This window comes from Emys orbicularis, chromosome 10, assembly GCF_028017835.1.
Source record: "Emys orbicularis isolate rEmyOrb1 chromosome 10, rEmyOrb1.hap1, whole genome shotgun sequence".
NCBI classification, from domain to species: domain Eukaryota; kingdom Metazoa; phylum Chordata; order Testudines; family Emydidae; genus Emys; species Emys orbicularis.
This window is the reverse complement of record NC_088692.1, coordinates 37365666-37391327: the sequence shown is the minus strand read 5'-3', so window position 1 is coordinate 37391327 and position 25662 is coordinate 37365666. Positions and strand designations below refer to the sequence as shown.

The following is a 25662-nucleotide window of genomic DNA, read 5'->3' as shown; positions in this document are numbered from 1 at the left end:
CGCTGGAATCTCTAGCAGACCAGCACAGGGAGCCTGCATAGCTGCTGCCAAGGCTTCCTAGACACGGCAGGGCTGTCAGTCAGGCACCTTTGCATAGCACTAAAGTCACATCCTGCTGTCCCAGCTTTTTCTCGGCTTGCTGGCGGCCCAGTCAGCCAGCCGGCAGCCACCGCACCTCAGTGGGTCTGAGAGCACCTCACCTCAGGAGCAGGAAGATGAAAGACCTAAGAGCACTCCCCTCATTCCACTGACACTGCCTTTATGGGCTTTCCCCCTAGCCTGCCAGATACATGACTCCTTTTATTGCCAATTTTCCACGGGCAGTGAAGTTCCGGATGCTCCGGGGTGGCCTCTCCAACTTTATTTAAATCACATGGGCATATGGTATATTACTGCAATTAAGGAGGGCAGCGGGGAGCAGGAGGGATTTTAAAAGGACAAACCACCAAACTGCTTCTGCAATTCAACAGATGCGAGGGGCTGTGTGACCTCCAAGCACCCTTTAGCACTGCAGGCAGCAGCACCTGAGTGGATGGGCCTAGCGCATTAGAACAGGGACTGGTGGATCCTCTTCCAGGCCTTGGCCTGCTTCACACATAACCCTCCAGGGAGATTCACACCAGCAAACTGCTATTTGTGGCACTGCCATGGGCTTCTTCCCACTGTCAGCTATAGCAGCTACTTCTCCATAGAGCTCTGTGGTCCTACAATGTAGGGAAGTGGCTGCGCTCACACTGAGACGCTGGGAGGACAAGAGTGGTCAGAGCCTGAGACAGAGGGCAGACAAATGGGGTCTGATACAAGGCTGAATCGGCCATCCTGGGCAAATCTATACATCCCAAGCCCCAGTTTTATGATGACTACAAATCCCAGCATGCTGTGCACCATCTCCCTACAAGCAGCCAGGCCTTACTATGAACTCCATGCCCTCTCATGCCTAAGCTTGACTTGCAGCCTGCAGCAGAGTGAGGCCCCGTTTAGGGAAACTGGGGGCAACCTCAAGCAACAGAGACCCCCAGACTTCAGCATCCTGAGGCAGCCTTCCAAGCAGAGGATCTTTTCATCACCCCACAGACTGATGGCGGTACTATGCATGGCACGGCAGACTTGGCAGGCGCATCAGACTAGCACAGAGCAGCAGTACGCTTCCCTCTCTGTCCCAGGGCCATGTGTCGTTAACAGCTGGCAATCTAGCAGGGAAAAGCTTTCCCTGGAGACAGGGGATCCATACAGGGCCAGCTGCTCTACTGACCCAAACTGTGCGGCGCACTTTCCAACAGTGGGCTCCATGGGGGAAGCCAGCAACCCCACTGAGAAGCCTTTTCAAAAGAGCCCTCAAAGGGCTTCAGCTCTGCCCACGAGCAGCCACTGGGCAGTGGTACCACAGACTGATCTTCAGATACATTTCCAGGGGGATCCAAACAGGATCTGAACTTGTTCCCTCCTCCTGGAGCGCGGGGGGGAGTCACAGTGATGAGAGCAGAAAGGACTGAGAACAAAACAGCTGAAATGAACCCATCCCATTCAGTGTTGCCAACTTAGTGACTTTTTGGTTTCCCCAGAGAGAAAATAAGTGTCAAAGTGACCAGTGACAAATCTAGCAAATTTCACTGCCAATTACAGTGACATTCAGAGAAAAAAGTCACCAATATCTATAGTCACAAAATCATTCAAAGCAGTCAATGTTAATAAAATCAATTCCATGCTCTTCTACAGCACACCAAGTCAATGTCATTGCACCTCAATTAGGCATGTCCTCGGAAGGAATCACATTCCAGGGCTTCTTGGGCTGAGATCACTATAATCTGTAGGCGAGGAAAAGAAGTGGAGGCTAATTAAATAGTTTGCTAAAGCCAGGCACACTTTGGAGAGAGCAGCACATTAGCCAGGGCTTGTTTTTACTCATGTGTGTTCTTTCTCACTGCACCATAGTAGGTAGCACAGCCTGTGATGCAGGGAAAGATGGCTAATGAAGTGGGCAGAGCGGGAGAGGCAGGTAAGCCAGTGAGGAGAGCCGCACGGATGGAAGGTGGGGTGGGATGAGACAAGGCCAAGGCCATGTACCCCAATGGGATGGGGGGCACCGTGCCTCCAAGAACGAAGCCCTTACTACAGGATCAAAGGTGGAGCTAGCTTGATTTCAGTTGCCCTTTATTCCTTCCCCTGGCTTGGCCTGGCCTGGGGTTAGCTGTCCAGCAGTTCTCAGAAATCAAACCCTGGAAGTGGGTGGAAGGGGTCCGGCTAGCGGATTTTTGTTTTTAAATCTCTTTCTTGGCTCCCTGCAGCGCCAGGCTCAGGTCAGGAGAATGCCCTCTTCACTCTGGCTCTGGGCTCTCCCTTTCACTCACCTGTCGGCTCAAATCCAGGCTGGCAAGAAAGGAAGGCTCAGCTGAAATTAACCAACACCAGCCAGCCTGGGCTGCAGTGTTCAGAGCGCCCTTCCCAATGAGCAGAGGGCTGCAGTTTCCTTCCCAATGAGCAGAGGGCGCCCTCCTAATCATGACAGTGTACAGTTGTAGTTGCTTCTGATGTGCACCAGAATGTAGTAAGAAGAGCATGGAAGAGCTGCTTGTGAATGGAAATTTTGTTCGGTGATATTTTTGACTCCTTTTGAGTGCTTAAACAGCTACATCTAGTGACTTTTCAGGGTTTGTCTGGTGACTTCCTGCTATGTGGAGTTGGCAACACTGAATTTAACTGGGGAACCGAAAGGGTGAGTTGGCTCAGGGAGGAAGGATGGCCTTGCGGTTAGTGCGAGAAGTCGGAGCCTTGGGCTCTCTTCCTAGCACTGCCACTGACTTGCCATGCATCTTTGGGCAAGTCACTTAAAAAGAGGCCCGCAGAGAGGAAAGAAACTGGGTTCATGCCCATTTCTGCTTCTTTATGAATTGACTCCAGTAGGGAGTCAAAAAATGTGTGAAGGGTTGTGGTTTGTTCATTTTTTTAATTAGACATGTAGGTCTCGTCTATCCTGGATGACTACAGATTTGGAGCCAGAATGCTTCATATTCAAGTATTTGACAGCACGTCAACCACTGCTCCTTCGGTTAGGTTAACATTCTCAGCAAACATCCTGCAGAGCTGCAAGAAGTCCCCCTGCAAAACTGGGGACAGCCAGATGTGCCCAGCACGGTGTTTCTATGCTTAATAGCATGACTATTAAAGCTCTCTCACTCGCACACCACTTTCCACCATTCTTCATTCGTCTTAAAGAAACAAAGGGAGCACACAAACATGCGCTTTTCCCAAGCTCCTTTGCAGGTTAACCTCAATTTCCTCCTCAGTAAAACATGCCTAACAATGCTCAGCTACCTCCAAAGGAAGCTGTGATGAAGATGTATTAATGTTTGTGTAGTGCTTTAAGATCCTGAGATGGAAGGTGCCAAAGAAACACGAAGCACTGTAAAGCACAGGCAGAGGTGCCTGCATGCTCTGTTACTCTAGCTAGCCCCTTCCCAGCTTTATAAAGGGGTGTTATTGTCCCCTGGGGACTTTGTGCATTGATGAGGGGCAATGGTATTATAGGACAGAGAGGGCTATATGGGGGCATGCAGGGCATGTGTCCAAGGAAACATCTCAACACCGGGGTGATTAGCCAGAGATAACATGGGCCTGGTTCTTCTCTAACCTACACTAATGTAACATCATACACAGGGGAGCAGCTCCTGATTTACACCAGTGAGAACAGAAACTCAGACCTATAGATTTCGGTGTTAGGAGTCCATCGTCAATTCCAGACATGCAGGATCTTTCCCACTGGGGACAGCACCTCACAGGCATCTTATTTGAGGGGGAAGAATTTCACAGCTTGTGCAGACAGTCGTGAGATGAGGTTACGGGAGCTCGATGGCCCACAGAGGGGAGAATCAGAGGAAAGCTGCTGGGATAACGAGACAGACGCAGGGGTTTCTATTCCCTATGGAATCAGGACCAGCTGAGGTGCTCACCCACAGCCTCCATTCCCAGCGACAGTTCTCCAGTGCAGAGGGCGGGGAGGAGCTTTACTGGTGGCTGCCCACTTGGATTGCTGCTCAGCTGGGATTTATGCTGCAATTTGTAGCACTGCTAAATAAAGTCAGCAAAGAAAAAGGAGGGAGGGGGGTCAATGGGTCAGCAGTGGCAGCAGGGTTCCAAAGCTCCCATCCCTCACATCTCCATTCAGTGAATCACAAGGCACTTCCAGCTGTTGGGCTCCAGCCTCCAGTGCCTGAAATGCTAAATACCTGGCTTCACTTCACACGGAAACGCACGCAGCGTACCTCGAACAAGGAAGCCTCCCTGCCTCTACTGCATTCCAGGGGTCAGACTCACTGAGAGCGTACAGGCACAGGGAATGCAAGCAACTGCCCAGGGGCTCACAGAGGCCCATACCCAGATTTGTACAATGTTTCCCAGGCTCCTTGAATCAGGCGAGGGGCAACTCCGCCAACATCTCTCCATCACCCATTGGCACGCTTCTCTGCAATCCCTAGGAGGAGCATGGCAAAGGGCTCTACAAACTAACTGACATGTGGACTCAGGCCCTGATGCAGAAAGGTACCAGAGCACATGGACAGCCCCACGGAAGCCGGACAAAGTTAAACACATATTTAGGCCTTAATTCAGCAAGGTACTTGAGGGCACAATCCTGCAAGGTGCCAAGTAACTCACAGGGAGTGTCTCCTGGGTAGAAGTCAACCATTGTCGAGGGCACTCGGCAGATCCCATGGAACATTCACTGCATGCTGCAGAATTAAACTCGGTCATGTTCCCACTGGAACAGCAAAATTTCCATTGGACTTCAATGGTAGCTGCATCCCTTCGCCATCAGTGAAATGCAGCCTGCTCTGGGGCAGCCTGTCTGACAGCACCAAACAAAATTCAGGGAGAGAGTAATTACCCCTACTAGAATGTAATCCGCTCACTGGGGCTCAACATCCCAGCTCCCACAAGTGCTGCGTGATCTTTAAGGACCACGAGTGGTCAGGACCACACAGTTTCACATCTCGTCAGCCCCAGCCCCACTACCATTCTGGTAGATGTGGCTCGGGACCAACTCCAAGGGCACCTGTGAGCTTATAAGTACTATTTCCTGAAGCACCTCCTTGAAGTGTGCCACCCAACTACTGACCAGGCCCAATTCCGTTTAGCTTGGGCGGTCAGATGGGATCACAGCAGTGAATAGGATCTGCAGACAGCAGCTCACTAGGTCTGGATCAGTTCATACACACAGCTGCTCCATAAAGGTCATTTAATTCCTATATCTATGACACTCTTGCCCACTGGATATTGTTCATCTCTTTGGCTACCTCTTATATTGGTGACAGCCTCTGAGAAGCTCAAAAGGATAAACGCTTCTATCCATATTGGTCTCATCCTTTGCTAATCAGCCAACCTTCCTTCCCCTCTCCTCCTTGTGCATCTCCTGGAGGTGTTTAAACAGACCCCAGGTTGTGGTGCTTCCTCTCTTCCCTGTGCCGATGACAGCAGCTATGGGGCCAGCATGCTAACTGATCCTAATGGGCCAGTGCAAGGATATGAAATATTGCTTTGGGCTAGAGGTGCTGACTAGCGAGTTGCAAAGCCGAGACAGAAATTCACCTCAGCTATATCTGCTCCACAGAGCACCCTGCACAGTAAAGAGGGGGCACTAGTCTCTGCGATTCCAGGGCCTGCCAGACAGAAACCCTCTGGACTTCCTGCTTCACTAAAGAGGACGGTAGAATGCACCATAAAATGCCAGGACTCTTGCTGCTGTCCGTGGTATTTGTGATGTCACAGGATGCTCCATTATGGGATACCATCAGTGAGCCAGGAAGCACCAAGAGGATGTCATGGGGTGGAAGTGTACCTTATAATATGGGGAAACCTGACTTCCTTGGGGCCTGCCCATTCAGGGGAACATTCTGCACAGAAATCCAGGCTGTTCAGCTTTGCTGTGTGGTTCATCTATAAAACCGTCGCTCATTTGGCTTCTCGGGCACAGCAAAGTGAATTAAAAGGATTACACTGAACCAGAAAGGACAGCAGGGACAGACTCAATGGCGTTGTTGACAGCAGCTGGACTGTACATGTATTCATAGAATCATAGAATATCAGGGTTGGAAGGGACCTCAGGAGGTCATCTAGTCCAACCCCCTGCTCAAAGCAGGACCAATTCCCAACTAAATCATCCCAGCCACAGGGCTTTGTCAAGCCTGACCTTGAAAACCTCTAAGGAAGGAGATTCCACCACCTCCCTAGGTAACCCATTCCAGTGCTGTAACCCATTCCAGTGCTACCCTCCTACCCTCCGGTTCTCCTTCTGGGACATCAACACCAGATGCCCACAGCAAAGATGGCCGCCTTGGCCTCCCAGGGTATCTACCCAGAAGGAGAAAACCTTCACTTGCCCCAGCCACATCTCTGAAATACTCACTCCTGTGACATTTCAGTAAGACAGTAATTACCAATGAAACACCTACGAATTATACTGTACCCTGGAAGACTTTGGACTCAGACTTTATTTAGCCCAACATACTGTTTACTGCCTCCTTCAGAGTATGACTGCTCAAGTTAGCGGCTAAATAGCTAGAATCCAGAGGCTGGTCACTGTCCAACCATAACCAATTAACCCCTTAATTGCCAAGTGCCATAGAAACAGCACACCAGGAACAACCTGATTCCCAGGCAATCCCACTGCACTACATCCCTCACTATACAATGCCTGCTCCCCCCACCTGCAGCTCCCCTCCCGCTCTCCCCACTGACTGGTAGCCACAGGCAGCTATGTGGTGTACTGACCGGCCTGCCATCACTCTGGGCTCCCCAGATCACTGCATTTTCCACTCTCCACTCCACCCCCCACAGCTCCAGCTCTCCTCCAACCCTACAGTCCTCCTTCCCATCCCATCCCCCACGCACACAGCTGCTAAATAAATCCAGGCACATCATCATTCTTGGATTTTTTTTTTAAAGTTCCACGATTAAGGGGTTAAGGCAGGTCAAATTCTGCAGCCTGTTTAAACGCACATCTCCTGCCCCTCCTGCCAACGACTTCCCCCCCTCCTGAGTAATCTTGGCACAAGCTGGCATGTGCACACTCCGAGGGGAAGGAGGGAAGGCTAAGCAGCACCACTGCCAGCCCATGGGTCACAGATGAAGGAGAGAGAGAGAGAGAGAGAGAGAGAGAGAGAGAGAGAGAGAGAGAGAGAGTCAGCATTCTGCCCGCAAGAGACTTAACACTACACATGATAGATGGGGCTTGTTGGCCGCTGTGACCGCTCAGCCACCTTACTATGGACAGTGCACTCGCAGACAGCCTATTAAACACACAGAGCAAGCTGAGACACTCCCCTCCTCCCCTACGGCTGGCTCCAGAGCCCATGCTAGCACTCCAAAGGAGTGAAGCATCTACATGACTGCTGTGAACCAGAGCATCGTGACCCAATTTTATTTGCTCATTAGGAGATTCTGTACTGTCCACGTGCTCTGCGTCATGCCTAATTCACCCATCGCCATGGCACCTGGGGGCCGGGGAAGCTGCTGTCAATACGTTGGCGGTGCTGATGATCAGGCTCTCACACCAGAGGATGGATGGAATCCCAAGGCTCGTGCTAATTATTTTTTTTAAAACACCCCCAGAAGCATTATGTGCTTCTAAATCCAGCCCTCTCTGCAGAGACACACTAAAGCCACCAGGCAACGCAGCTGTGAAAGACTTTTCGCTCAGCTTCCTAGCATGTTAATGACAACCCACTCGCTGCAACAAGCAGCTACGGTCTGATGAGACCTCCTACCCCAGCCAAGGCTGCGTGCAGAGTAGGTGACCCTCAGCACAGGGACCAGAACAAGCACAGAATTGCCTGTGCACATAACCTCGGTCCCCTAAATACAGTCTGAATGGAGATGCCGCCCCTCTGACTCAGGGGAAAGAAGCTGCTGCTTTCCTGCCAGCCTGCTTTTGGCCTGCATGGCTATCTGGAGGCATTCTCATCGTGCCAAGGGTCAGCTAGAAAGAAACTGCTTGCATCACAACTCAGCCTGGGCGGACCAATGCATCGCTCACACCAGGCTCTAAGGGGGACCACAATAGCCATTCAGGGAGATTTTCGAAGACACAAACTCTCACTGACCGTCAATGGGAGTGAGACACCAAAGCGATACTGGTGTACCCATTGTCTTTAATACAAAGGCGTAGTCCTGTGGAAACTACAGGGCCCAGCAAGCACTGCCACTCTGAGCACTGCATGCTGGGAGCTGTAGTCTCCAGGGTCTGACTCACTGCATTGAAGATGAGGGGGGCTGCAATCTGATCCATTGTACACAAGGCAGAGGCAGCCCTCGGGCTTCCAGCAGGTTGTCAGGCTGTCCCTCCACAGGGCAAACTTTGCCTGGTTCTGGCACCTATCCCACAGCTGTACCTTTCTGTGAAGCTCTGTCAGTATGTCTGGGCGTGGGAAGGGAGGCGCATAGGGTACACCCTGAAACACCAGGGCCACACCCTGTACAGATTCAGGGCTGAACTGCCCAGCAAAGGCACAGACCCCAAAGGCCTACACACTGCATGTGAATGTGAATGGGGCTGCAGGCAGTTTGCTGCTGGATTTAATAACCTGCTGTACCAGAGAAGAGCTTCCATCTAGTACAGGCCATCTGTACACAGTCTCCTTTCCCCCCCACCCCCATCAGCTGGTTTCTTCATAACTCATCATTGCCTACTTCAGTTCCACTCCCAGGGATGCAGAGAGAGACCGTTTCTGGCATGAATGATGGGATGTTCTGTTAGCTATTCCTTGCCAGCTGCATTATTTGTGCTCTGCTAGTACTATGCCTGGAGGCCTGGTGAGGCTTGCAGTGGGTCACTGGGCAGCTGTAGTCCCGGGGGAAGGTGCCCTAGCAGTTATTGGGAAGGCTACGCACTAGAGGGAAGACGGCTGGAACGATGCAGCAGCGAGGCCTCACTCAGAGCAGAGCACAGATGCACAATGTAATCTACAGCCCAGGGACTTTTACATTCCAACAGCACTGACACCTCATTCTCCCAGTCCTGATTAATTCTCTTGTCATACCCCCAACCCCAGAACAGTCGTCCTCCCCATCACATTGGCCACCTCACCGTGGATTCAGATGGATCACTTGCAATGGACATGTCTTCCAGAAATCTGTTTCCCCCAGGTACAGCAAATAAGCTTCCATTTGAGACGAGATGAATGCAGCTCTGACAGAGCCCTTCTATCCCACTCCATGAGCTGCCCAGGGACTCGGGGGCGGGGGAAAATCACTACCTTTTAACTGTTCTTCTGTTGGCTTCTGAACCATCTTGTTAACCAAGACCTGACTTTCCATTCTGTAGGAGCGTAGGTGGTGTCAGAGCAGATCACACTCAAATCCAGCATCCTGCCTCCTGCAGCAGCCCATACCTGATGCTTCAAAGCAAAGCAAAAACAACCACCAAACAATCCAAGAAGCTTCCTGCCTGACCCCTGCTGTGATCAGCTGTCACCTCAAAGCCCCTTACCCTTGGCTGCTGGAACACATTGCAGTGGGAGTTCAGGGGTTAACACAGCCAGTTTCTCAGAGGGGCAGACATTCCCCAGCACTCCGCAGGCGCAATATTGGCTCTCTCATTTCCCCAGCCATTAGCATGACCCCTGGGGAATCTTCCTACCCAGGGCCGGCTCTACTGTTTTTGCCGCCCCAAGCAGTGCGCTGAATTGCCGCCGCGGACGGCGGGGGCAGTCCGTGTGCCATTAGGGCAGCATGCACGTTTTGGCGGCGGCGGCAATTCGGCGGCAGTTTCTGTCTTCAGCCGGAAATTGCCGCCGCGGGCAGCTGAACAGAAAAGCTGCCGCCAAATTGCCGCCGCCAAATTGCCACCGCCGTGGAAACGCGAGTGCCGCCCTAACGGCACACGGACTGCCCCCGCTGTCCGCGGCGGCAATTCAGCGCGCTGCTTGGGGCGGCAAAAACACACGGAATGCCGCCCCTTGCAGATTGCCGCCCCAAGCACCTGCTTCGAATGCTGGTGCCTGGAGCCGGCCCTGTTCCTACCTTTGCCTTCCTTGAAGTGGCTGAGCCATGCCTGGGAGCTCAGCAGGTTCCCCCTTCCTGCTGCCAGCATATTAATTCCATAGTTACTTCTGGGAGGCAGCTGTGCACGATGCCTCTCGGCAGCCCCAGAGCTCCTTCGGGATGATCTGCCCTGAAATGCTGGCCCACACTTCCGCCCCAAACCTGTTTCCTTTCAGGCAGCAGAGGAGTTTGCAGTGAAGCTGACAGAGCTGTTCAGGGGAGACTCAACGGAGCATTCTTTTTACAGTGCTTGCTCTGCCCCCTCCTGCCAATCCCCTCTCCCTTCCCGGCCCCCAAGGACTTTTGTCCAGGCATCAGTGAGGAGAAATGCATCCAGAATGCTCCAAACCCATCTCCAGACCCCTCCCCTAGGGGGTACAGCAAGCAGTTCCAGTGGCATGGGGGACTAGGGTGACCAGATTAGCAGTATAAAATATCGGGACGGGGGGAAGCAAAAAAAAAAAAAAAAAAAAAAAAAAAAAGGGGGGGGGGGAGGCGGAGCAAAAAAAAAAAAAAAAAAAAAAGAGTTTAAAAGGGGCCTGGGGCATTAGCAGGCCCCGGCCCCACGCGCTGCCTCCCGCCCCCCGGCCCGCCACGGGCAGCGCGGAGCGGGCAGGAGCCGGGTGGGCGGCAGGGGCCGAATCCCCACTGCTGCCAGGGAGCCCCGCGCCTCTCCCTCCCGCTCGCGGCTGCGGCTCCTTCCCGGCAGGAAGGAGCAGCTGGACGCGCGCCGCATGTGCCCGGGGCAGGCCGGGGGGCGCGTCCTGCCGGGAAGGAGCCGCAGCCGCGAGCGGGAGGGAGGGAGAGGCGCGGGGCTCCCCGGCAGTAGCAGGGATTCGGCCCACGCCCCCGCGCCGCCCACCCGGCCCCTGCCCGCTCCACGCTGCCCCCGACCGGACCCACCGCGCTGCCCCACGGGCTGCAGCAGCCTCCAGGCTGCGCTCCCGGCCCGGAGGGTGCAGCGGCCCGGGCAGGAGCCCTCTGACGCGGCGGGGGGCTCAAAGCTGAGACCCCCGTCTCCCTCCCTTGCCAGCTCCCCTTTGCCCGCCCGCCTGGTGCCCGGGTGCCGGAGCTGACTCACCAGCTCCAGGATCCAGGCACCGCCGCCACCCCCTCCCTCCAGGCTTGCCCCGCCATGCAGCTGCAAGCCTGGGAGGGAGGAGGAATGCTGCGTGGTTGGGGAAGAGGCGGGGCCAGGGTGGGGATTTGGGAAGGGAGCCAATGGGGGAAGGAGGGGGCGGAGCCGGGGCGGGGGGGGCCACGAGCGCCAGAGCGGAGGGCAAAATTTCTTTTTTGTCCAGTGTCCCGACCAAACATTGGTCGCGACGCGGGACAAAGAAGCAAATATCGGGACGTCTGGTCACCCTATGGGGGACCCACCAGCTGCCAGAGCACCGCACCGCACCACACACACACACACACACACACACACACAGGAGACTGCTTCCTTGGCAACCAGCCCACAGCTCTGGGATCATGAGGACAGGACCGTGGACCTGAGTGTATTCACAGCAAAATGCTAACCTGCTTCTGTAAAGCAAAACCATCAAGACCCTTGCAGACTGGGAGACAGCCACAGATCTGTGTGCACATGCACCTTGGGAGTATCAGAATGCTCAGATATCACAGCGATGGGTGCAGCAAGAACCTAGAGCAGGGGTCGGCAACCTATGGCACGCGTGCCAAAAATGGCACGCGAGCCGATTTTTAATGGCACGCTGCTGCCTGCCGGGGTCCTGCCGAACCCTGGCAGCAGGCTGAGCCGGACCCCGGCAGGCAGCAGCGTGCCAATAAAAATCCTGCCCGACCCAGCCCGCTCTTCTCCGCCCCCTGCCTACCGCTCTCTCTGGCGGGGGAAGGGGGCAAAAGCAAGTTTGGTCCTGCCGGCTGCTGCTGTAGGGCAGGCTCCCCCTGCAGCCAAGCTTCCCCCTCCTCCGCCTCTTCCCTCCCCCCCCCCCCCCCCCCCGTGCTGCGTCGAGCCCCGCCTCCTCTCCCTCCCTGCCGCCGATGGCCCTTGCGAGGGAGGGGAGAAGAGCAGCCCCAGCGCTCTCGGTGCTCAGACCGGTAAGGAGGCAGAGAAGAGGCAGGGGGAAGGAGGGTAGGAGCGGGACGTATCCCTCCAGCCCCCTGCCGTGAGCCGCTCGGGGGGCAGGGGGCTGGGAGCACCCCCCTGATCCCAGCCCAGCCCCCTGCCCTGACCCCTGCATCCCAGCTCTCTGCATCCCCGACTCCTGCATCCTCCACACATACCCAGCCCCCACACACACCCCTGCCCTGACTCCTGCACTCCCCACACCCCCTGCCCTGACTCCTGCACTCCCCACACATACCCAGCCCCCCCACACACCCCTGCCCTGACTCATGCACTCCCCACACCCCCTGCCCTGACTCCTGCACTCCCCACACATACCCAGCCCCCCACACACCCCTGCCCTGACTCATGCACTCCCCACACCCCCTGCCCTGACTCATGCACTCCCCACACATACCCAGCCCCCCCACACCCTATGCCCTGACTCTTGCTCCCCCCCCCTCACATCCCTACCCTGAGCACCAGGTTGGCAGAGGGCTGAGCAGGGCCGGCGGCTGGGACCCCAGCTGGCAAGGGGCCGGCAGCCAGAACCCCAGACCGGCAACGGGCTGAGCGGGGCCGGCAGCCAGGACCCTGGCTGGCAGGAGCTAGCTGACGGAACCTCAGACTGGCAGCGGGCTGAGCCGCTCGGCCCGCTGCTGGTCTGGGGTGCTGGCCCCGCTCAGATCGCTGCCAGTCTGGGGTCCCGGCCCCTGGCCCCGCTCAGCCCGCTGCCGGTCTGGGGTCCCGGCCCCTGGCCCCGCTCAGCCCGCTGCCAGCCCAGGGTTCTGGCTGCCGGCCCCTTGCCAGCCGGGGTCCCAGCCGCTGGCCCCGCTCAGCCCGCTGCCGGCCTAGGTGAACGGAACCCCAGGCTGGCAGCGAGCTGAGCGGGCCGGCGGCGTAAGATCAGCATTTTAATTTAATTTTAAATGAAGCTTCTTAAACATTTTGAAAACCTTGTTTACTTTACATACAACAGTAGGTTATATTATATATAGACTTATAGAGAGAGACCTTCTAAAAAACGTTAAAATGTATTACCGGCACACAAAACCTTAAATTAAAGTGAATAAATGAAGACTCGGCACACCACTTCTTCTAGGTCAATTGTCGGCAACCTTTCAGAAGTGGCAAGGCCACTGGTCTCTTGCTACGCCAATGGTGAGCATCTTGACATTAACACTATTTAAAACACAGGTCAGCTGTGCTTTCTCTGCTGCACTATAGCACAGCTCTGTGCTGCCACAGCCCAGGCAAAGGGTCTCAGTATTTGCATTCGAAATCAAATCCACGGGCTCTAAATGCAGCCATTAGATTTTGCACTGGACTGGCCCTTGCCATACAAGTTCTGAGTCCACATGCAGATTCCTGGGGAGGGCCACAGGAAAGAAAAGTTATAAAACCCTTCCATTGCCCTGGAAAGAGGATACGGAGCCTTTCACTTCTAGGTCCTGGCCTGGAATCCAGCCCAGGTTGGAGGGCCCAAACTCCATTACCACTGGAGGGCTGATAAGTGACCTGCATGTGGCTCAGGCCAGGCCCCAGTGAACAAGCATCTGCCCATCACCCCACCATCAATAGCGAAGTCAGGGCCTGCATGGGCCAGAGACACCAGACTCCCTTTTTGTCCCAGGCTTATTGCAAGGGCAGCACAAGGGGGAAGCTTGTCCTTGTGGTGCTGCTGCTGCTACCTGTTTGTGGGCAATCTGAGCACATCAGTCTTCAGAACTACCACACCACCACAAGTCACCAGCACTAAGGTGCACATGCATGGACTCCACAACCCTGCCCCTCCCCACAAGTATGTCCTCTGAGCTCTCCACAGCTCCAGAGCAGTGTTCAAAATAGCGACTATTTAAACAACCAAGAAGCTTTGCAGACCAGTGCCCGGGTCAAGCTGCCTGTGTGCTAAACATACAGGTGCTACTGAAAGGCTGGGGATGTCTCAGGAGCGGCTGGGGGGTCGCGAGGAAGCCAGGATATCACCCCAAGCACCATGTGTTTCAGAGAGACCTGGCACACAGAGAGTTACAACCCAGCATTCCCAACCAGATGGTATCCGTGGCAACAAGCAACAGTCTTACTCCACCAAGTCCCAGCTGAAGTTCAACACCATGATGATTCCCAGAGGGAATAACAGCGAAGTGCACAGAGCTAAGCCAGACGTGCCCACCTCACTGCTACCGTAGCACCTGCTGCTGGGCGTCCCAGTATTGGCATTACAGAGGGATCCCAGTCAGATGACAGCCCTGAGGGAAGCAGAGAAGACAGGGAGACCAGGTGAACCCTGGACCCATGTTTAGCATGAGCAGGAAGTGCACCCCGAGACACACAGGCCATGGCTGTTCCATTACAGTTTGGGAGACAGGGTCTCTCTTCCCTGCTCCACACATGGAAACAAGCAGCATAATCTGCTGCAACTCAGACACATCATGAGTCAAACCAGAGCCAGGTCTTCTCTAGCCGCACCTTAGCCAGGGGCCTCTTTGAGCCCGGTCTGAGAGACCTGGAAGCAGTTTGCCAATTCCAGAATCCCCATGCACACCAGCCAATTTTGGCTGGCTGGTGCTGCACAGAAGTGGCTCCACTCATATCCAGAAGTTCTGGGAATACACCCCTGACATCCCTAACTGAACCTCCCATCTCAGAGCAGGGTCCCTGGTTTGTGCCGTTCAAATTAAATGGCTCAGAGAACGAGATGAGAAGAGGGGAGTTTAGAGGGTAAAGAGCAGAGGGGAAAATAATAAAAAGTTTCTGGTAGGTCTAACCCTGCTCAGTGTATAATTGAGGTGAGGGAGCTCTCAAAAAACATGAGCCACTCAGTAGGCAGTTGTGATCTCTGAGAATGAGGTAGTCAGCTCTGTTTGAGTTGGGCCAGAATTAACTGGGCTGCTAGAGAGACTGAGGGATCCTCAGAACTCCATACAAAAATTCCCCTACAAAAACACCGGTTAGAGCCAAATTTCCCATATAAAACATATTTACACAAGACCTGGAGAAACTGTCCCAAACTAGCGATCGTATCATTTTTACCTATACGATAAGAGACACGGCCCAAGGTCTGAGCAAACAGGCTGGAACTAGGAAACTCATAAGACTGATGCAGACTCTGCCACTAACTCCTTTCCGTGACTTTGAGCAAGTCGCTTCCCCTCTCTGCCTCAAATGTAAAGTGTGAATAGTGTGACCAGCCAATCCTCCCAGCGCCCTTTCGGGGTAAAGCCATTTACATCTGTAAAGTTCCAGCCCCCAAGCCTCCACCTCGGATGACACACGTGCAGGAGCAGCCCGCCTGCTTTGATAATGACAAATATCAGTTCTGCTAATCTCCCTAAATAAAACCACGCGGTAACCCTGTGCATGGAGATGTGCTGGGACACCACAGGATGGGAGGGGACCAGAGATTTGGCTGCCTTCCCCCAGTTAATATGCAGAACACCACTGAAATCAATGATCAGCTAACGGCACCATGTGCAAATTAAGAAATCAGGAGAGTTTACAGCCATCCTTCACCACTTGTTAACACTCCCAATGGCCTTGTAGGCACGCTGAGCAGCAAGGGCAAAAGCACAGAGCCTGCAGAACCCCACCCAGGAGAGCCAATTGTCCAATGCTAGCCAGGCCGCTGTGGCTGCTCCAGATTTGGTGATGGCCATGCTGATCTCTGCAGGACTGGAGAGAACCCTGAAGCAGCTTGTGGCTGTAGGTGGCAGCATTGCCCAGGCCGCTGCTGACAGGAGCAGAGGTCGCTGGCTCTCAGCCAGCTACCAACAGCTAAGCCAGCTCCTTGCCGAGCAGCCAGCATGATCACTGGCCATAAGGAGGGGTGGTGCAGTGGACAAAGCGCAGGAGTGCTCCTGTATTTTAATCCTGGCTTTGGCAGACCCAGTCTGTGGACAAATCACTTTCTCCCACCACCCCCACTCCTGTGCCTCAGTTTCCCCATCTGTAAAATGGGGAGAATACCACCCCCCTTGCAAGGGTGCTCTGATGACTAATGTCTTTTGAGCCAAAAATTCAGTAGAAGTCATGCTCCACTCCCTACAGTGATTGGGGCCCAGCAATATTTAATTTAATAAAAGCCTTTTTAAAATGTATTTGATGCTGCAGCAGAATTTTGAGAATTTCTACAGTGCTGGAAAAGTTGAGAGACTATGCTGCAGAATTCAGCTCCAGCTTTCCACAGAGACCATGGGGCTATGGGCTGGAACAAAACTGGCTGCAGTCAAGGCAACCAGAAAAACCCAGATTCAGCTGGGAGTTGTCTCACCACAACCTTCCTCAAAAGAGGAAGATTGGCAACACAGGTGACAAAAAAACCTTCAGTGTTAAATTAAATGCATTTTCACAGCAAATTCCATCCAAATTGCTTCACAAGGTCTCTACACACAGGAGCCATTGGTAAACCACTAAAATGCAGTCATCTCTGGGATATAATGCAGCAGCTATTTAACAGCACATGGCAACACAACAGATTAGTACAGAAGGTACCATATCAGTCTGCAATTACAGGGGGGAATTCGGAGAGGCAGAATGCAATTACTCAAGATTGAATTGGGCAAGAATTTTTTTTACCTCTTTGCTTGTGAAAAATGCCATGAGAATTCATGACAAGCAACCACAACCTCTTTCAAGTCTCACTGCAAAGACAGCCCGGAGCCCTCTAACACCAACCCTAGTTCAATACTGATGGAAGAGTGCACCCTAACGAGCCACCAACACCAGCACCTAAATCAGGGGTGGGCAAACTTTTTGGCCTGAGGGCCACATCGGGGTTCCAAAACTGTATGGAGGGCCAGGTAGGGAAGGCTGTGCCTCCCCAAACAGCCTGGCCTCCGCCCCCTCCTACTTCCCATCCCCTTACTGCCCCCCTCAGAATCCTCAACCCATCCAACCCCCCCCTGCTCCTTGTCCTCTGACTGCCCCCTCCCGGGACCCCCCACCCCCAACCATCCCCCCAGGACCCCACCCCCATCCAACCTCCCCTGCTCCCTGTCCCCTGACTGCCCTGACCCCTAGCCACACCCCCACCCGCTGACAGGCCCCCCAGGACTCCCACGCCTATCCAACCCCGCCGTTCCCCGTCCCCTAACCGCCCCCGCCCCGAACCTCTGCCCTATGCAACCGCCCGCTGCTCTCCATCCCCTGACTGCCCCCCGGAATCTCCTGCCCCTTATCCAACTCCCCGTCCCCTGCCCCCTTACCATGCCGCTCAGAGCAGCAGGACTGGCAGCCACACCACCACGCAGGAGCTTACAGCCCCACCATCCAGAGCGTTGGCAGCATGGTGAGCTGAGGCTGCGGGGAAGGGGGGGACAGCAGGGGAGGGGCTGGGGGCTAGCCTCCCCTGCCGGGAACTCAAGGGCCAGGCAGGACAGTCCTGTGGGCCAGATGTGGCCTGCGGGCCGTAGTTTGCCCACCTCTGACCTAAAAATGGCCCATAGAAAACTCTCATCCAAGGACTGACTCCGCCTGACTCCATTTAGCTTCAAAGATGTGATGAAATCACAGGCAAAGGCGACTCCAGGCTAATCAGAGATTTCAACAACAGAACAATAACCTCAAACCCCAGGGGTTCCCACTCTATAGAAGGCACTTAGGTAGCGCCCAGCACCACAGCACCTCGCTAGCTTTAGTAGGGTGACCAGACAGCAAATGTGAAAAATTGGGACGGGGGTGGGGGGTAATAGGAGCCTATATAAGAAAAAGACCCAAAAATAGGGATATCTGGTCACCCTAAGCTTTAGCAATACACAGCCTCACAACTCCCAGGGAGGCAGGGCAGTGCTGTTATCCCCTCTCCATGATGGGGAACTGAGGCCCAGAGAGGCTAACTGATTTGTCCAACGTCACACAGGAAATTTACGCAGAGCAGAGCCTTCTCCCACATTCTAAGCCAGCGCCCTAACCACCCCTTTCTTTCCCCCAGGTCCTTTTGTCTTGAGCATAAGAGCTACCAAATGCCAAACATGAGGCCTACCCAGTCTGCAGTATCAGCATCTTTAAAGGCATTGCCTGCCTCATTCCAGCCTATAAACCCCTAAAGGAGGAAGGCACCTTTTCCTCCCTCTCCACCATGCTGCAAGTCTCTGCTCTCCCCCACACTCTACTCACAATCACCACCTACCAAGCAATTTTCTTTGAGTAAACAGATCAGTGTTCATTCAGAATACGCAAGCCGGCTAGAGACCTTTGCTCTGCACTGGACTACACAGACCAATGTATTAGCTCAGAAGCTGGCTGTACCCAGGCAGGAAATCAGCAGGCAAAGTCAAGTCAATCCTAGTACTTCACTCCAGCCTCAGATTGACTGTGCAGTACTGTACTTCCTTCCTGCTCTGCTGGGCTCCAGGGGACAGGACATTCAAAGGCAAGAGCCGACGCCGTCTGCTCGGATTTGTTTTATTTATTTTTATTTTTTTAGAAGAGCGTACTCATCCACCCTGCTCTGGATACAGATTAGTTGCCTTTGCTTAATACTGTTGCTCCACAGGCCTCGAGCTGGGAACTGTGGGCACTTTGATGTATGGACTGAAAGACTGTCTAATTTCATTGGGGCTTCTGAACCTAGCTCTGGAACCGCTGCCTAAAAGCAAATTCTTCCCACATAAGAATTCTTTGGTGAATCACATCTGGAGATCTTCCTGCCTGCTAGAGCCACAGTCTACTTTGGAGGGGAGAGGGGGTTATTTCTGTACTCCTGCTCTAGCGGGAAACACACAGCTCTCATACAGCTCCCCTAACAAGACACCGGCTTTATCTGCTCGGAAACCATTGTTCCTCCTCTTGAACACCACATCCATCACACTTTTTCCACCACAGAGGCTGACCAGTTAGGAAACTTACATCCATGCTCCAGTATCCCACAATGCACCACCTCACCACACAGGTTCTCAAGTCCTCCAAAATCTGAATCAAATGCTGCACTGAATTAGATCAGTCAGATCTTCTACAAGAGAAGCACACATTGCCTTTTGGTATCACGCAGGCCCATGAGCAGCAGACTGGCTCAGCCCTGCAGACCCTGGCTCCTGCCTCTCCAGCGTACGCTGCTGAGAAGTTTCAGCCAGAGGAGGAACAGTTGTTTGTGCCATTGTTTCTCTCCCCTGTGGGAGGTTTGGAAATTCAGTTTCAGAACCCTGATGTGCAGTACAGATTAGAAGCAAGCATTCAAACTGGGAGAAGAACAACTGTTGCACAGACATAGAAGGTACACACTTGAGATCTACACAAGTTAACAAGGGGCCAGCCCCAGAGGCTGGTGGCACAGCTATAATGGCACAAACTACATGACATGGCCTTTTTAAAGCCCTCTGGAGCATTGCTGGGAATCTGGTCACATGGCCAAGAGCAAATGTAACAACTGATTAAATTACACAGTTGCCAGCTTTACAGGAAACCCAAGGCAGAGCTGGGAAGGAGCACAGCATGAAATTGTTTGCCCGAGGGTCTCCCCGTGTCTGTGCCAGCAAGTCCCAGATGCCACGAAGCAGGGCAAAAAAACCTCACTGGGATTTACAGCAGTGGGCAAAAGACAGGTACACGACATACACAAACACTGTCATCACAGCAAACACTTTCAGAGTGAAGCCATAACAGCTCAGAGACGCTTGGAAGCAAGCTGCTACTCCTACAGTCTCTATACAGACTCAGGCAGGTACAGTCACCCTACAAGCCGAGAAGCTATAAAAAGCAAGCATTAACCAGAGGCTCAAATATTATTAGCGCAAAACAGAGCAGCCTTTATAGCCAAGGCCCCCCAGGCAGCACACTGTTAGATGCTGTCAACATACCTCTCAACCTGCAAGAGACTAAATATAGGACACCAGCCATCTAATAGGAGGAAAAATCTTAATTGCGAGCAGCTCGCAGGGAGAAAAGATAGTGGGACGTATAGTGATTCAGCTGCAGTTTGATCTGCAGATCTCACTGGAGAAGGGGGGATTGGTGATGCGGGACAAGTCCCCCTTGGAGGTAATTGTCTCTGAGGCCTGTTTGGTTTTTGGCGTGTGATTTTTATTTTCCTCTTGTTATTTCTTGCCAAGGGCATTAGCGTGTAAACACCATATCTCGCTCTTAGGAGTTCATGGACTCTTGCTGTTTATCCCCACCAACCTGGAGTCATAATCCTCCATTTGTGATACTGTCATCACTTCTATAGCAACCAGTTGGGAGGTCACAAGAAAGAAGAGGGGCCATAAGCAGCAGGACCGGGCCAATGCTTAAAGGAATCAAGAGCCCATTCTCATGAAGGCAGCTCTGCTATTAAATGGAGCAGGGAAATTTGGGATAGACACACAGAAGGTTTTCCTTGAGACATCAGCTGCTCTTTAAAAGGACACAGCCTGGCCCTACTGATGTCAATAGGAATTTGGCCCCAGATTTCAACTGGACCAAGATCTGTCTTCAGTAAAGCTGACTCAGCACCAGGGCCAAGCAGGGCAGAAGGTAATTTAGCCCCAAAGTGTACTGTCCTGGGTTCAGGGCACAGCTGAGAGGTATGCGATCAGGCTCCTTTCCCTCTTTCTTACCTTCGTGCCCGGTGCTGTAAGTGCTGATGCTGCCGTGTTATAAGGGCACTTTCCCAAACAGGGCCACTGTGGCTACTCCTATACCAGCTCGCAACCGGGTGCCCCGGGTAGGGTGGGCTAGTGAAGCCATGGTCCGACTCCGTCTCTGCGGCCAGCGATGAGGCAGAGCTCCCCATGGTTCCCCCCTACCCAGATCACGCCAAGATTTATCCTAGGTTAGGTCCGAGCCAGTGGAAAGGGGCGAGGTGCTGCGGCATGGACTGGCGTAAAGATCCCAACACTGTAGAAAGGGAGGTCGGTTCTGATCAAAAGAAGGAAAAAAAAAAAAGGAAAGGAAAAGAAAAGAAAGAGAAAGAAACATGGTATGATATAGATCACCACCACTGGGGTTCCCAAAACCTGCTAATGAACTCTCTGAACAAGACAGTTCCAGAGTTTACCAGGGGATGGGGAGGTTTTGTTTTAACAGGCCAGTCCAACCCAGTCTGGAGGTAGGAGACGCAGGGTGGTTTCACAGAGGCTTCCTCTGGTTAAACACCATAGACCCCTAGCTCCCTAACTTCGGGGGGCAACTGTACCAGTTTACCAACCTAAGATCTTGGGTGTGATTGGCAATGCCTGTTGCCGCCTACTCAACTGTTCCCAACCCACCAGGAAGCGCCGTTGGTGGAAGATGACCCAGCAGAGCCAAGCACAGAGGATTGTCATTAAGATAAAGGAGTCTAAGGATAAACTCACATACAGAGAGCATGAACAGGTGGGAGTTGTCTTGAGGGGCCAATCAGAGTTGGTAAGACAACTCCCACCTGTTCATGCTCTCTGTATGTGTGTATATATATCTCCTCAATATATGTTTCACTCTATATGCATCCGAAGAAGTGGGTTGTAGCCCACGAAAGCTTATGCTCTAATAAATTTGTTAGTCTCTAAGGTGCCACAAGTACTCCTGTTCTTTTTGCGGATACAGACTAACACGGCTGCTACTCTGAAACCTAAGGATAAACTGTAGAGTCCCAATCACAATGTCTGAAGCACCAGCACTTGGGAATGACTAGCACAGAAAGGGTTTTCTGAAGGCCCCAAACTCTAATTAAAAATCTGACGAACCAATTAAGTCAACCCTGAAAAGCAGGACTTGTCTGTTTGTCTAGGGCAGTGGTTCTTAAACTTTTTTTTACTGGTGACCCCTTTCACATAGCAAGCCTCTGAGTGCGACTTTTTAATTTAACACCATTATAAATGCTGGCGGCAAAGCGGGGTTTGGGGTGGAGGCTGACAGCTTGCGACCCCCCATGTAATAGCCTCATGACCCCCTGAGGGTCCTGATCCCCCAGTTTGAGAACCCCTGGTCTAGGTCAAGGAGGTTTTTTTTTTTTTTTTTTTTAAAGGAATAAAGTTTCATTCCTTTTTTTCAGCATCATCATAGTAAAAGGGATGGCAAGCAGATTTTGTGCTTAGGCTGGTAAATTTTCCACAACCATTTTGCATAGTGGAATGAAATGTGAAACGTTTACACCCTTTCAGGTAGACTAGATTTCTAACAAACATTCAACAACAACAAAAAGGGCAGTCCTTATTCTTTCTTGTTCTTCCAGTTTTCACAATTTACTGCATCAAACTTCCACAAAACAGAAGTATAGGAACATTTACTCTCCTTTGGTCTTCAAAGACTATATATGTATATACATACACACACACACACACACACACACACACACACACGTCTTTTCTTAAAGAAAAATAAATATCTTACAGTCTGGATTTGTGTAAGAAGGAAAAGGATCAAGGGAACATTTATCAGAGTAAAAAAAAGAAGAAACAAGGAGGGGGGGAAATTTCACAGCAGAGCTTATTCAATTACCCACCAGGATTTGCAGAGACGAATGAATTGTAGGAAGACCTTCATGAAGAAGCTGCTTAGTACAATAAAAGACTGAAACAAAGACTGTAAAATACAGTTTTTCATTCCCAGGATTGTTTCAGGGGATGAAGAAAGGTCTCGGGGGATAGCAGACCCCAGAACACTGGCGCTCTTGCAACAGGTGCAGTTTTGCTAGGAGCTTAGCACCAAAACTCAATATATTTGTTATTAAATGGACATTATTAACTACCTTTTAAATGGTTTCTTCTTTATTCTCTATGGTCTGTAATTATCAGTTAAAAAAAGAAAAGTCCAAGAATAATTATTTCTTTGCCCTTCCTTGATTTTGTCTCCCTAATCGGCAAGCACAGATTCTGTGCATCTGGTACGTTGCCACCATCACAGAGCCAACACGAGGAACTCATTGATTATTGGGGGACTGGCAAAAATGGTCCCTTGTTTTTTCCTTCAATAACTGCCATCTGAGCAGTTAAGTTGTAAGAAGTTATATTTTCCCTGCTGGGGGGGGGCGGGGGGGGGAGGTGGAATTTAAAAAAAAGAAAGATACTTAACATCCAGAGGACATTTCTCCTAAGTTTATTATAATTGTAAAGGTAGGTCAGATTTGAGACATGGTCTGTTTTGCGTCTATAAAAAGCCTTAACCTTCTGCCTCAGCCTTTGATGACTTCAACAGTGCCACTCTCCTATATGTTCCAGCAAAACAGCTGAAGGGACTGAGAAGTGTTTGGCATATGACCTATAGGGCTGGTAGGCTGAAACTTTTTTCCCCTCCAGGATTCAAATTTTAAACAGGCAAGAGGGAAATCAAGATCAGAAAAATGCAGATACTAATGATTCACCAAATTAAAACACAAGCAAAGGATGGGAAGGAAATCTATTGTTAAAAATCTTTCTGAGCAAAGAGTTGCACAACCAGATAAAGCAACTCAACAGTCTCGTTTGAAACCATTTCCTCAGCAACTCACCCAAGTTGAAAAGGCCAAAGCCACTCCTCTTCCCCCTTCTAGAAGAAAAAGCCTCAGGGACATGCAAGTTTTAACGCCTCAGACTCTGCTAGGTGGAAGACAAGTTAGTAATGGTGCAAGCAGCTGGCATCCAGCGTATTACTGCTGCCCTGTCCCATTCCTTCTCCCCTGTCCCTCCAGGTCTGTTACAGGAAGTCTGATCAGCCACCCTGAATGCAAATGTATTTTGGGAAACAGAGATGATGGAATCCTGGTTTAATACGACTCAGTAAACCTCTGTGGTGGGTGGAGTTGGGTGAAGGAAGGAATCTATAAATAGGGGCAGGATAACCTAGCTAAGCTGTAGCTGTCTCCAACTCTATTTGGGCTACTTTTCTGTCAGCACTGTGAAATCGGATTGCTTTGAGCAAAGCATTAAATCCCTCATCTTGGGCTGGACCCCTCAGCACTAAGAATGGCCCTCCCTTTAACCAACAGGAAACCCCGTTAGTAAGATCCAGTTTGCAAACAAGCAAGAGCAGGATCGCAGTGTCAGCGTTGGATGCCTCCTCGTTTCAACTTTATGCAGAACTCATGCCTGCTCCCATGCCTAGAACAGTGGTGGTCAGGGAATGGCTTAATAATCCAACCCACCGTTCGCCCTTCAGAAAAATAAGTGGTGTTTTTAAAAAATGAATGCAAGTTCTAATAATTACATGCTACTTCACATGGGTATTTAGCCGGGATTAGTTAATTCTTTGCAGCACTGTGAAAAGTGCAATATAAGTGCTGAGTATTATTATTAAGGGTCTTGCATTCAGTGATTTGTAAAACTCCGAGGGTGGAGAGGGCACACAGATGGGTAAATAATGTGTGTTAAATATATTTAGCAAGTGATACGGCAAGCCACAGAAAACTTCACACAGGTAGAGGGGAGAAAAAACAAACACAGACTCTCACTCCCTAGTTAGGAAATTCCTGGACATCTGGAGCTGGGGGACAGCAGATTTTTCCTCCTAGTGAAGAAGGCACTGCTTGTATTGATGTAATTTGTATTTGTATTTTATTTGTATTGATCTAATTTGCCCCTTGACACAGGGGCAACACAAGGAAGAACAGTTGGGGGGGGGTTAGCTAGTAGAAATGAATAGTTAAACACCTATGTGTTTTCTTTGAGGGTTTTAAAGCGCAGTAATTACTAGGTTTGGAGTGGTACAGTTAATTGCTCCGGAAATACTGTTTTCAAAACAAACTGATTGGATTTTTGGAAGTAAATTACCCCTATCACCACCCCCTCACACAACCCTCCCCAAAGCCACCAGCAGCAGCCTCCCTAAGAGCAGAGCAGCAGGCGGCGGGACCGCTGCAGCAATGCCGGCTCCGGGGTCACGCCGCTGCGAAGCCGATCCCGAGGCTCCGCTTCTCGCTCACACAGTGGCTCGGGGCTGCACGCCGGCTCCCGGGAAGGAAAGCGAAGCGGGCTCCGGAGCTACAGGTGGGCGGCTGGTAGCGCTCCGGGCCTCGCAGCGAAGAGTGGCCGTGCCCCTGCCCCGCTAGGGAGACAGCGCGCCCGGGGCAACGCAGCAGCCGGCGCGGTCCGCACCGACCCCCGCTTCGCTCGCTCCGCAGCTGCCCAGCCCGGCTGCGGCCGCTCCGCTCACCGGCCCTTCGGCTGCAGCCGCTCCGAGCCCGCGGGGCCGCAGGGTGTGCACCCTCTTCCCCCCGAACTGTGTGCCGGCGGGGGGAGGTGGAGCCTCGGGGATGGCAGCTGCAATTGCCCGGCCACCTCGCCCCGCACGAGAAATCCCCCGGCCGCCTACCCCTCTCCCGGGAAGAGCAGCGTGCAGCGCCGGACACTCGCTCCCGGCAGGAGGAAACGGGAGAGCGCCGGGCTGGCCCCACAACGCGGTGCTTGCAGGCTGAGCCCAGGGTCCGGATGGCTCACAGCTCGCACAGCGCTTCCCAGCCCCGAGCAGATGCGCCCAGCCCCAGGGCCAGCTGCGCACCACCCTGGAAACAAAGCCTGGTGCGGGGGGCATCGAGGAGGTGTATTTCAGGCCTGCATGATTGAATGTCACACAGGGAGGGGTGTAAGGGAGTGCACAGCTACTGGGGGTGTGCTGCAAGGGGAGTCACACAGTGAGGGGTGTACGGGAGTGCACAGCTACTGGGGATGTGCTCAGGGGCAGATTTAGAGTTA

At 52.4% G+C, this 25662-nt stretch overlaps 1 protein-coding gene across 1 annotated transcript in view; it reads right to left on the bottom strand.

The window, feature by feature from the left end:
• Positions 1–20706, bottom strand: part of CAPN15 (calpain 15) — a 69304-nt gene extending 48598 nt beyond the window's left edge. Inside the window, exon 1 of the mRNA XM_065412659.1 lies at positions 20635–20706. The gene's annotated coding sequence lies outside the window, so the exon portion shown is untranslated. The remainder of the gene's footprint in view (positions 1–20634) is intronic.
• Positions 20707–25662: the final 4956 nt, after the last annotated feature.